The sequence below is a fragment of the Macaca mulatta genome, chromosome 3 (assembly GCF_049350105.2).
Source record: "Macaca mulatta isolate MMU2019108-1 chromosome 3, T2T-MMU8v2.0, whole genome shotgun sequence".
Classification (NCBI taxonomy): Eukaryota; Metazoa; Chordata; class Mammalia; order Primates; family Cercopithecidae; genus Macaca; species Macaca mulatta.
The window spans coordinates 11,318,354-11,331,948 of NC_133408.1; the positions used below are offsets into that span (position 1 = coordinate 11,318,354).

Genomic DNA, 13,595 nt, shown 5'->3' on the forward strand with positions numbered 1-13,595 from the left:
AAATTCTTCATAAAGCCTTATATTTGGGCCAGGGATGGTGGCTTACACTTGTAATCCCAGTGCTTTAAGAAGGCCAATGCAGGAGGATTGCTTGAGGCCAGGAGTTTCGGATCAGTCTAGACAATATAGCTAGACCTCCATTGCTGCAAAAAGTAAAAAAAAAAAAAAAAAAAAAAATAGGCGAGTGTGGTGGTGTGTGCCTGTAGTTCCATCTACTCTGGGTGCCGAGATGGGAGGATCCCTTGAGCCCAGGAGTTTGAGGCTGCAGTGAGCTGTGACTGTGTCCACTGTACTCCAGGCTTAGGTTACAGAGTGAGACCCTGTTTCAAAAAAAAAAAAAAAAAAAAAAAGAACCAGACATGTTCATAGTCAGGTATCTTAATCCATTTTCCATTGCTTATAAGAGAGTATCTGAAACTGGGTAATTTATAAAGAACCAATTTATTTCTTATAGTTCCGGAGGCTGGGAAGCACAAGGTCAAAGGGGTGCATCTGCCTACTTGCTGGTGGGGACTCTGTAGAGTCCTGAGTGGGGTGAGCATGCTAGCTCAGGTCCCTTTTCCTCTTATAAAGCTTCCAGTCCTACTCCTGTGATAACCCATTAGTCCATGAATGGATTAATCCACTCGTGGCACAGGGCCATGAACGAATCACCTCTTAGAGGCCCCACCTCTCAATACTGCCACATTGGGGGTTAAGTTTTTTGTTTTTTGTTTTGTTTTGTTTTGTTTTCTGAGATGGAGTCTTGCTCTGTCACCCAGGCTAAAGTGCTGTAGCATGATCTCGACTCACTGCAACCTCTGCTATCTGGGTTCAAGTGATTCTCCTGCCTCAGCCACCCGAGCAGCTGGGATAACAGGTACCTGCCACCATACCCAGCTAGTTTTTGTATTTTTAGTAGAGACGGGCTTTCACCATGTTCGCCAGGCTGGTCTCAAACTCCTGAACTCAAGTGATCCACCTGCCTCGGTTTAACATGAGTTTTAGAGGGAACAAAAGTTCAGACCATAGCATCAGGAGTATAAGAAAATAGCACTTCTACCACAGTCTTGCAAATACCAGGTATTAAAAACAAAAACACAAACTTCTCAAGTTGACACATAGTCTATTTGTTTCAGTTTATTCTTTATTATTAATAATGAATTTGGGACACAGTTTCTCCATATTCTCAGTAGTCTATATTTCTTCTATTGTGAATTATCTGTTTAAGATATTTGCCCATTTCCTACTAAGAGTTATATTGGTCAGGGGTTCTAGCTGTCCATTACTATGTAACAAATTACCCCAAAATGTATTGGCTTAAAATGACAACTATTCTTATGCTTCTGTGGATCAGGGAATTTGGGCAGGACATAGATGACCAGTTCTTTTACTTCATGTGGTGTTCATTGGAATTCCTTGGTGATATTTATTGCTGGCTGGGGTTGGCTGGAGGGTTCAAGATGACCTCAGTCACATGCCTGTGTGGGGCATGCCAGTGCCCTGTGTGGGGGAAGGCCAGGTCCAGCCAGGTTGCCTCTCCATCCCTGAGTTTTAGGACCTTTCCTTATGGAGGAGAGCTTTTTCTCTCCACTCGCTAGGTGGCTTAGCATTGTGGGTTTTATGGCCATGAAAGATACGCACTGGGAAGAGTCTGCAAATAAACCTTACTAAAATAACCCTTATCTTCTATTACTTTCCCCCATATATTTACCTTCCCACAACTTACTGCCCCATAGAAACTCAAAACCCTTTCCCTTTGTCGTGTCTTGTTTCCACAATTTATCGTTCTTTGATAAAATGGTATACTGGGTCTAATTGCTTCTTTGGGTCTTCACTTTTCTATTCTTTTATTTATTTATTCTTTTATTTATTTATTTATTTTTGAGACAGAGTCTTGCTCTGTTGCCCAGGCTGGAGTGCAGTGGCGCGATCTTGGGTCACTGAAACCTCCACTTCCGGGTTCAAGTGATTCTCGTGCCTCAGTCTCCAAGTAGTTGAGATTGCAGGCATGCACCACCATGCCTGGATAATTTTTGCATTTTTAGTAGAGACAGGGTTATGTTGACCAGGCTGGTCTCAAACTCCTGACCTCAGGGGATCTGCCTGCCTTAGCCTCCCAAAGTGCTGGGATTACAGGTGTGAGTCAGGGCGCCCTGCCCTGGGTCTTCACTTTTTTATGAAGACCTCTATATGCACATGTAATGATAAACCGTTTCTCCTGTTTTTTGTCACTCTAATTTGCAGGGCCCCAGCCATTGAACCTGAGGGGCTAGAGGAAAGTTTTTTTTCTCTCTCCCCTATAATGACTTGCTTTAGTGAGTGACATATTGGTAGATGTGATACCTAGTTTTGAAAAGTGTGTGTGTTGAGGCTTGTTTTTTTTTTTTTAGACAGAGTCTTGCTCTGTCACCCAGGCTAGAGTACAGTGGTGAAGTCTCAGCTCACTGCAACTTCTGCCTCCCTGGTTCAAGTGCTTCTCCTGCTTCAGCCTCCTGAATAGCTGGGATTAAGGTGTGCGCCACCACGCCTGGCTAATTTTTGTAGTTTTAGTAGAGATGGGGTTTCACTATGTTGGCCAGGCTGGTCTTGGACTCCTGACCTCAAGTGATCTGCCCGCCTTGGCCTCCCGAAGTGCTGAGATTATAGGTGTGAGCCACTACTACCAGCTGAGGCTTGCTATTCTTATACCCCTGCCAGTGCTATGATGAGAACATACCTGGGCTAGCCTGCTGTCCCTGAAAGAGATTGAACCATATGGATTAGAGCCATATCCAGCTAAGCTCAACCTAGATGAACTGCTCCACAAGCAACCACAGACCTGTGGGTATACCTAGCTTAGATGAGATGGCTGCAGACTCTTGAGAGATCATAAATTGTTGCCGTTTTAAGCCACTAAGTTTTTTGGGGGTGGTTTGTTACTTAAAGACAGCTGATGTATAGAGCTTCTTTTACCTTTCTGGCCTTTGTAGGTGCAGGAAGGCGTGTAGCAGGTGGGCATGAGTTTTCAGTGCTAATTCATCATTTCTACCACAGTCCCTCTTTGCTTACTGATTTGTCAAAGGTCTTTATATTATCGAGGATATTAAGTCCTATTCATGAGGCTATAAATGTTCTCTATACTTGTATGTTTTTTCTTTTGTTTATGCAGCTTCTTTGGTGTAGAGAAGTCATCAATATGAGTTCACCATATCAATTGTTTGCTTGGTAGTTTCTTGTCCACACTTCCCATTTTGGCAGTTCTGCTATGCAGATATCCTCTTGCCATCTGATAATATTCTTCCTAAAAACATGCCTAAACATCTTAAGAATTCATCAATTCATAAATTCATCATATATATATATATATATATATATATATTTTTTTTTTTTAAACCTAGAGTCTCAGATTCTTCAAAGTCAGATGGCTTCCCAAACAGCAAGCTTGGAGTCAACTCTCTCGCAGTCGAGGCTCTCGGCAGTGACCTGGGAGACTGCCTTCCTGAGACTTGCACATCAAATCTTTTGGAACTGGGCAGTACGGGATAGTTGGACTCTCCTCGCCTTCCTCGCTCATATCTATAGAAAATGAAAGGCCATGTTTTTAGACCTTTACCCTCTTATCATATTTTGACTGAAGTCAAGGACTGGTCTAATTACTGTTGACTCAGCTGTTTCACTGAGATAAGTTTAATAAAAGAAAGTATTCTTGGCAAATTGGCCAACTAGTGCCATTTTCTTTGATGAATGGCTCATTTTTAGCAATGTTATTATGGAAATCTGAGAATAATCTATTCATTTGGCTTTTATATAAGCAAAATCCCCCATCATCCTGGCTTCAGCAGTTAACACACTGATGGTCTTGTTTCATGAATATCTCCCTTCACTCCCACATTCTTCACCCCCCAGATTTGTTCTAAAATCAGACACATCTCCCACCCCCTGTGGTAAAAACTGCTTTATTGGTGATGGTAAGTATAAGTCAATAAATATTGATGAGGCCGGGCGCGGTGGCTCACGCCTGTAATCCCAGCACTTTGGGAGGCCGAGGCGGGCGGATCACAAGGTCAGGAGATCGAGACCACGGTGAAACCACGTCTCTACTAAAAATACAAAAAATTAGCCGGGCACGGTGGCGGGCGCCTGTAGTCCCAGCTACTCAGGAGGCTGAGGCAGGAGAATGGCGTAAACCCAGGAGGCGGAGCTTGCAGTGAGCCGAGATCGCGCCACTGCACTCCAGCCTGGGCGACAGAGCGAGACTCCGTCTCGAAAAAAAAAAAAAAATAAATAAATAAATAAATAAATATATATTGATGCCCAAAGAAGAGCTCAGATAATTGGTCCATATAGAGCTCAATGAAATTGAACCAAGTGATTGCTGGGATAACCGAAGTCAGTGTTGTTTCTTGGGAAAGGAAGCCATGGCCAGCAGATTTATGGCGTTTGCCATCCCAGCAACTCTAAGAACCATGGTTACTCTGTAGAGGAGGGTATCAGTTACCCTACCCTTTAAATGTACTGGAATTCCATTATCCTCCTGAAACAGCTTTTGCTTTTCTGGAACTTTATTTTCAAAATACGTATAAAAAGCAGTGCTTATGGTCCTCTGGGCAATCTGATAAACAGCCAGTAGATTCCACAGCATCTTGGTTCAGTTACTGCCCACCAACTGTGACAATGGAACACTGGGAACCCAAAGATATCTTATTTTCTCCACAAATATTCACCATGGGCCAGGTGCAAGTGGCCTACGCCCATAATCCCAGCACTTTGGGAGGCCAAGGTGGGCAGATCACTTGAGACCAGGAGTTCGAGACCAGCCTGGCCAACAGGGGAAAACCTGTCTCTACTAAAAATATAAAAATACACATGCCTGTGATCCCAGCTACTTAGGAGGCTGGGACATGAGAATCACTTGAAACTGGGAGGCAGAGGTTTCAGTGAGCCAAGATTGTGACACTGCATTCCAGCCTGGGCAACAGAGTGAGAGTCTGTCAACAAATAAAAAAGAAAAGTCACTATGTTCCTCTAAGAGATAAGGACTCTAAAAATAAATTACCAGACTAGGTGTGGTCACTCTGTCACCTGGGCTGGAGTGCAATCACACAATCACAGCTCGCTGCAGCCTCAACCTCCTGGGCTCAAGTGATCCTCCTGTCTCAGGTCCCCCAGTAGCTGGGACTATAGGCTGATGTAGAATTTTTCTTCTCAGTCACTTTGTAAGCCAGGGATCCTGGGCAATATCCCACCCAGGCCACACTTGGCCATGCTGGCATGCCGCAGCTTGTCTGTGTCATAGTTTGTACCTGAGTTTGGTGGTTCCTGAGCTCTTGTACTGCATCCAAGAAGAATGAGGATACACAGGATGTTGAAGGATGAGGAGGGCAGAGAAAAATGTTATTGAGTGATGAAAACGGTTTTCAGCAGAGGGAGGACTCGGGGTTGGTCCACCTATTCAAAGGTGGGAAAGTTACCCCCAACTCCACAGGATCTGGGGCCTTTTATGGACTCAGAATGGGGAGTGTGTGCTGATTGGTTTGTGGGTACGTGAAAAAGGTTAAAGTGAAGACATCACTCAAAGGTGGGCATGGCAGTGTAGGAAACCAATTAGGAGAGGGTAGATATATGTAAAATAGGTGAGAAGGGTGGGGATTAATCAGAGGAAAGTGCGCCAAAGGGGAAGACAAGGTCTCAATCTAGTCCATGGATTGAACTTGCAGCTTGGCTTTCAGGTTTTAAACTGTATTCGGCTTGGAGGTGGGGTTTCCTGGGGGACCCATCCCTATCTGCTTAGGCATTTGGCCATCCCCTGTTGCTATTGCCACCACACCTGACTAACTTTTGTATTTTTGGTAGAGACAGGGTTTTGCTATGTTGCCCAGGCTGGTCTCAAACTCCCGGACTCAGGCGATCCACCTGCTTCACCCTCCCAAGGGGTTGGGATTGTAGGTGTCAACCACCACACCAAGCCAAGATCTTCATTTTCATGAATCAAACACTTCTGTAAATGATTTGCTTAAAGTTGTGGGTTCAAATGCAGTTGGCAGAATGTAGAATTGCCTGTGGGTGTTCTGAGCTCAGCGAGAGCCACTGAGGGACGGTGTGTCCCAGATGCAGCTGGTGGTGGAGGAGGCATCACAGCGCCCTCCTTGGTGTGAGCCACTCTGTGATTGTGCACTTGTTCATAGTGTCCCTTTATTTAGCCCTTATTTTTGCCTCCCGTTGTACAATCAGTCCCCCAAAAAGCTGAAGATGTGATAAAATCATGAATAAGAACGCTGATATGGTTTGGCTCTGTGTCCCCACCCAAATCTCAGCTTAAATTGTAATCCCCATGTGTTGGAGGAGAGACCTGGTGGGAGATGATTGGATCATGGGGGCAGTTTCTCCCATGCTGTTCTCATGATAGTGGGTGGGTTCTCATGAGATCTGATGGTTTAAAGGTGTTTGGCAGTTCCCCCATCTTGTGCTGTCTCTCCTGCCGCCACATAAGATGTGCCTTGCTTCCTCTTCGTCTTCCATCATGATTGTAAGTCTCCTGAGGCCTTCCCAGTCATGCAGAACTGTGAGTCAATTACACCTCTTTTGTTATAAGTTACCCAGTCTCAGGGCGTTCTTTATAGCAATGTGAAAACAGACTAATACAGGAAATTGGTACTGGGATAGTGGGATACTGCTATAAAGATAACCTGATAATGTGGAAGCAACTTTGGAACTGGGTAACAGGCCGAGGTTGGGTTGGAACAGTTTGGAGGGCTCAGAAGAAGACAGGAATATGTGGGAAAGTTTAGAACTTCCTAGAGACTTGCTGAATGGTTTTGACCAAAATGCTGATAGTGATGTGGACAAGGAAGTCCATGCTGAGGTGGTCTCAGATGGAGATGAGGAACTTATTGGGAACTAGAGCAAGGGTCACTCTCACTATGCTTTAGCAAAGAGATGGTGGCATTCTGTTTCTGCCTTAGAGATCTGTGGAACTTTGACCTTGAGACAGATGACTTAGGGTATCTGTCAGAAGAAATTTCTAAGCAGCAAAGCACTCAGTGTGACCTGACTTTTTCTGAAAGCATACAGTCATATGTGTTCACAAAGAGATGATTTGAAATTGGAACTTATGTTTAAAAGGTTTCATCGTATTGCCCAGGCTGGACTTGAATTCCTGAGTTCAAGTGATCCACCCACCTCGGACTTCCAAGGTGGCCTTCCAAGTGCCGGGATTACAAATGTGAGCCACCTTGCCTAGCCTGGTGTCATATTTTAAATGCCTCTCTGGGCCTGATAACTTAAAGGGGCTCACATTCCCCAGATAGTTTTTTTTTCCTATAGCAGGTGGCTGGATGTAGTCCTTGGGTTGTGGCTGTATCACTGTAGTCTCTGACTCCGACTTCACATCACCTTCTCCTGCTAGTCTGTAAAAACTCCCTCTGCTTCCTTTCTCCGTATAAGGATACCTGTGATTGTGGTTAGGGCTGACCCAGATAATCCAGGATTAATCTCTTCCTTCAAAATCCTTAACTCGGCTGGGCACGGTGGCTCACGCCTGTAATCCCAGCACTTTGGGAGGCTGAGGTGGGTGAATCACCTGAGGTCGGGAGTTCAAGACCAGCCTGACCAACATGGAGAAATCCCATCTCTACTAAAAATACAAAATTAGCTAGACGTGGTGGTATATGTCTGTAATCCCAGCTGCTCAGGAGGCTGAGGCAGGAGAATCGCTTGAACCCAGGAGATGGAGGTTGTGGTGAGCTGAGATTGCACCATTGGACTCCAGCCTGGGCAAGAGAACGAAACTCCATCTTAAAAAAAAAAAAATCCTTAACTCAATCCCATGTTGCCATGTAAGGTAATATTTAACTTTTTATCAATACATAATGTTCACAGCTCCTGGGGATAAGAAATAGAAATTTTTGGCAGGGAGAGAAGGGCATTTCTTTTAACCTACCACAGAGGTTTGTTAAATTAACTAAATAGACAACTCATATTTACATACTGCCTCAAGCATTAGAAAGTAAACCCAAGGGCCGGGTGCCCAGCACTTTGGGAGGCTGAGGTAGGTGAATCATTTGAGGTCAGGAGTTTGAGAATCACTTGAACCTGGGAGGTGGAGGTTACAGTGAGCTGAGATCATGCCACTGCAGGCCAGCCTGGGTGACAGAGTGAGAGTCTGTCTCAAAAAAATAAACAACAAAATAAAATAAAAAATAAAATAAAATAAAATAAACCCATGGCCAGGCACGGTGGCCCACACCTGTAGTCCCAACTACTCAAGAAACTAAGGCAGGAGGATTGCTTGAGCCCGGGAGGTTAAGGCTGCAGTCAGATATGATCATGCCACTGCACTCCAGCCTAAGCAACAGAATGACACCTTGTCTCAAAATGAATAAATAAATAGAAAAGAAAAAGAAAAGAAATCCAAGAGCTTAGCCTTAAAGGATTTTGGGGTAAGTTTCTTATTTTATCTTCTTAAGTCCAACTGGACCTTCCAAAACCCAGCATCCCTTTATAGCTAACTCTGGCAGGCCCCAGATCCTCCTGAGGGCAGCTGGCAGACGGCCACGAGCTCTCTGAGCAATGTCCAGTCACCCACTAACTCTTCAGCATCCAGGAACAGAGGAGCCATTCTCTGAAGGTTGCAGAGATTGTGAATGAGGGACTGGAAGAGAGGGAAACTTCCAGTCTCTTCTTCTCTTAAGCTTCTCCCTCTCCCACTGCCTGATAAATCCCTTCCTTGGTGGGAAATATGAGCTCTCATTTGCCCTTGCTCCTCTGTGTGAAAGGGCAGGCAGCTGAGGTATGGTGGCAACTGTTGGCTTGCCTGAGTGTCTGGAAGCCTGGTGCTGAATGCTAATGAGGCCTTTCCACGCTGGCTGGCAGTAGGATGGAGGCTTGGGTAGGCTGGTACTTGGCATTGTGTAAAAAGAGCAACAGATAACACTGTCTTTGTTCACCGGCCATGATGTCATCTCAACACAGAAAATGACCCAGTCCAAGGATACACCCTGGGAACAACTCCAGTGTCCCTGTGTGATGTGGGAGAAGACTAGGGGACTCTTGGGGGCATGGGCTGTACCACTGGGGGCTGGCTGAGGCCAAGCCTACCGTGTGCCTTAGTAACTTAAGAAAGGATGGCTATGGATCAAATCTGAGGCAGAGAATCTCACTCAAAGAAAGACAAAATCTTTAAAGCTACTACATATAAAAATAAGCTAATAAGCACTACTGAATTATGAGAGAATTCACCACTGTTAGGCCCGTGGCATTTAGAAATGCTAAAGGGAGTTCTTCAATTTGAAAGAAAAAACATTAATGTGAAAAGAGAAAGCAATTGAAGGTATAAAACCCATGAGTACAGTTAAGTACATGGACAGACCCAGAATATTTTAATGCTATAAGTATGGTGTGCGGTCCACTCATCACTCTCATATGAAACCCAAAAGATAAATCTATCAAAAAATAATAATAGCAATAGCAACTAGTTAGGAGGTGATATAAAATATATAAATTGAGACAATTAAAAGTCAAAATATGTGGAAGGGGATGGAGTTAAAATGTAAACTTCTTTCGTTTTTTGTTTCTTTGTGATCTAAGTTGTCTTCTCTTTAAAATAACTTGTTCTAAGTCTATGAATTTTCTTTTTTTTTATCTTGGCTCACTGCATCCTCTGCCTCCCAGGGCCAAGTGATTCTCCTGTCTCAGCCTCCCGAGCAGCTGGGGTTACAGGCGCCTGCCACTATGCCTGACTAATTTTCATATTTTTAGTAGAGATGAGGGTTTCACCACGTAGGCCAGGCTGGTCTCAAACTCCTGACCTCGTGATTCGCCCACCTCAGCCTCCCAAAGTGCTGGGACTACAGGCATAAGCCACCGCACCTGGACTCTAAGATGTTTTTTGTAAGCTTCATGGTAACCACAACACAAAAACCTATAATAAATTCACCAGAAATAAACAGCAATGAGTAAAAACGTATTTCCTCCAGAGGAAATACCTTAACCACAAAGGAAGACAGAAAAGAAGAGGGGAGTTACAAAACAACCAGAAAACAACCAACATAATGGCAGTAGTATGTTCTTACTTGTCAGTAATGAAACAACATAAATGGACTCAGTTCTCCACTTAAAAGGCATAGAGAGGCTGAATGGATAAAGAAATAAGACCCGCTTTACCTATAAATTGGGTCTTCTTACCAACAAGAAACCCACTTTACCTATAAAGACACACTTGGACTGAAAGTGTAGGTGTGGAAAAAGATATTCCATGCAATTGGAAACCAAAAAAGAACAGGAGTAGCTCTAGTTATATCAGATAAAATAGACTACAAATCAAAGACTAAAATGAAAGAAGGTCCCTATATAATGATAAAAGGATCAATTCAGCAAGAAGGTGTAACAATTACAAACATATATGCAACCAACGCTGCAGCCCTCAAGTATATAAAGCAAACATGAATAGATTTAAGGGAAAGACAGACTGAAATACAATAATAGTAGAAGACTTTTAATGTGCAGATTATTCAGATAGAAAATCAAAAAAGAAACATCAGAGTTAAACTATACACTATATCTAATAGGTCTAATTCACAATAGGAGAACATTTCAGCCAACTGTCGCAGAATACACATTTTCATCAGCACATAGAACATTCTCCAGAATAGACCATATCTTAGGTCACAAAACAAGTCTGAAGACATTCAAAAAAACATAAATCATATCAAGTATCTTTTCTGACCACAGAGGAAAAAAACTAGACCTCCACCTCCCAAGTTCAAACAATTCTCCTACCTCAGCCTCCCAAGTAGCTGGAATTACAGGCGTGAGCCACCGCATCCGGCCTAATTTTTGTATTTTTAGTAGAGACAGGGTTTCACCATGTTGGTCAGGATGGTCTCGAACTCCTGACCTCATATGACTCAGCTGCCTTGGCCTCCCAAAGTATTGGGATTACAGGCGTTAGCCACCACGCCTGCCCCTAGAAGCTGTCTTCTTTTGTGTCTTTCACAATTGTCCAGAGACCAGCCCTGCCAGGGGCCTGTTTGTGTTTCCAGTGGTTGCAGTCCTTTAAGGCCTCTAGCATGAAGTGGAGGCGCAGGAGGGACGGCAGAACATTAGTGCTCCTGAGCTTGGACATGGGGTTGGGGTGAGGACCAGCACCAGCAGCACTAATGTGAGCAGCGATGACGCTTCTAGGCCCCACACTTGTGACCTTGCTACCTCTGGTGCTTCTCCCTGATGTGTTCTTCCTTGTAACCACCACCGCCAAACCCTCACCCACATGGCATAGAGAGATGGGAGTAATGACTCGAAGAGCTACTCTTTGAAGTTATGTGTTTTGCAAATGTGTGTGTGTGTGTGTGTGTGTGTGTGTGTGTGTGTGTTTGTTTTTTGCAACACAGCTTCACTCTGTTGCCCAGGCTAGAGTGCAGTGGTGTGATCTAGGCTAATTGCAACCTCCGCCTCCCAGGTTCAAGTGATTCTTATGCCTCAGCCTCCCAAGTAGCTGGGATTACAGGCGTGCCACCAGGCTCGGCTAAGTTTTTGTATTTTTAGTAGAGGCAAGATTTTGCCACGTTGGCCAGAGTGGTTTTGAACTCCTGACTTCAGGTGATCAACCTGCCTCGGCCTCCCAAAGTGCTGGGATTACAGGCATGAGCCACGGTGCCTGGCCCCAGCAAATGTTATACTAACTCACTGTCACATCTCCAACTTAACATGGTTTTGCATGGATGATTTCAATATGGCCAATGGTTTTGACACTTTCTCTAGCACTACCTGGAGAAGCAACTTACTTCCTTCACTGGTACTGGCTTACTGCAGTTGTGCTTCTGAGTTTGTTTTGGTTTGTGTTGCAGGATCTTGTTGGAGATTGGGGAAAGTAAGGCAATATGTAATTTGAACAAACAACTTCCCTATTCTTACATTATCTGTCCCAGAATCATTGACTATAAACAGTATGAAAGAAGGCGAGTTCAAGGGTATAAAAAGCCTTCTTTACTGCTTCCTGAATATTACACAATGAGCTTTCAAAGACTCGTATAAGACCACCAGAAAGGCCGGGCGCGGTGGCTCAAGCCTGTAATCCCAGCACTTTGGGAGGCCGAGGCGGGCGGATCACAAGGTCAGGAGATCGAGACCACAGTGAAACCCCGTCTCTACTAAAAATACAAAAAATTAGCCGGGCGCGGTGGCGGGCGCCTGTAGTCCCAGCTACTCAGGAGGCTGAGGCAGGAGAATGGCGGGAACCCGGGAGGCGGAGCTTGCAGTGAGCCGAGATCGCGCCACTGCACTCCAGCCTGGGCAACAGCGTGAGACTCCGTCTCAAAAAAAAAAAAAAAAAAAAAAAAAGACCACCAGAAAAACCTGATTATTATTAAAAAAAAAAAAAAAAGCTAACTTTATTAGAAGCTTACTAGGTAAGGGAGCCACTGGCTGAATAATTCCACCCAATAGACTCCCCCAGGGTCTTGAGCCACGAGGTTTTATGTTTGGATGGTTAGCCACAGGGTGATCTTGGAGCAGAAGTTCATAATTGAGGTTTAAATTGTGGCTGGCCAGAATTTGTAAACTAGGAGAGGTGCTAAAGTTGTCTGTATTTGAACCGTTTATGAGCTTATCTTTCTAAAACATGACTCCACCAAACAAACTGACACTCAAGGTGTTTGAATTTGAACCAGTCTATCTGGATTTTAAGTTTGTGGTCTCTATATAGTTAATCTGCTTGACAAGTTATAATTTCTTCACCTTTCTATTACTGAGACAGAATTTTTGAATCATATTTCAACCACATCTATGGAAGAGAAAACATCTTTGACCTACAGCACTGGATGAGGTATTCATGGTTGGAAGTCACTTCAGTTTCAATAGATATGAGGTCTTCTTGTTTTTGTCAATAAGATCATTGATAAAATAGCGACTGTGTGGCAACATTTATGATTCTGTAGAAGTACATGTTTGATCACTGAAACACTGAAGAACTTTGTTTGTCATCTACTTCTCAGCCAGGAACCAAATTTGCACAATTTAAGCCAAGAAATCTGATGTTATCTGCTCTGTTTGAAGAACCCAAAGAACTGGATGTGTGACTGTCAACCAGATTACTGAATTTTCTTTTTTCTTTTTTCTTTTTTTTTTTTTGTGAGATGGAGTCTTGATCTGTTGCCCAGGCTGGAGTGCAGTGGCGCGATCTAGGCTTACCGCAACCTTCACCTTCTACGTTCAAGTGATTCTCCTGCCTCAACCTCCCAAGGAGCTGGGGCTACAGTCATGGACTACTCCATCTATACTTAAAAACAACACACAATTAGCCAGGTGTTATCTCCTAACTTTTGTATTTTTTTAGTAGAGACAGGGTTCCACTATATTGGACAGGCTGGTCTTGAACTCCTGACCTCAGGTGATTGCCCACCAGGGCCTCCCAAAGTGCTGGGATTACAGGCGTGAGCCACCACACCCAGCCCAGATTGCTGAATTTTCTAATGTCTTTATTTCCCAGATCTCTATAATATTAAAGATCATAGAAAAGACTGTAGGATGGAAGTTTAACGTTCTCTAAGATGGTGCCTGTTCTGCCTTGAGAAGGCAGTAGTATATCTAGAATGACTCTTTTTAACCCACTGTCAATCCAGTCCTGTGAATTTCTTAGG

General features: G+C 44.0%; 1 pseudogene across 1 annotated transcript; it reads right to left on the reverse strand.

Moving 5' to 3' along the window:
- Positions 1-4,267: 4,267 nt before the first annotated feature.
- Positions 4,268-13,316, reverse strand: LOC144339658 (cytochrome c oxidase subunit 7A2, mitochondrial pseudogene; annotated as a pseudogene). Its single transcript, XR_013414918.1, has one exon. The product of XR_013414918.1 is annotated as a cytochrome c oxidase subunit 7A2, mitochondrial pseudogene (transcript).
- Between the last annotated feature and the right edge of the window lie 279 nt (positions 13,317-13,595).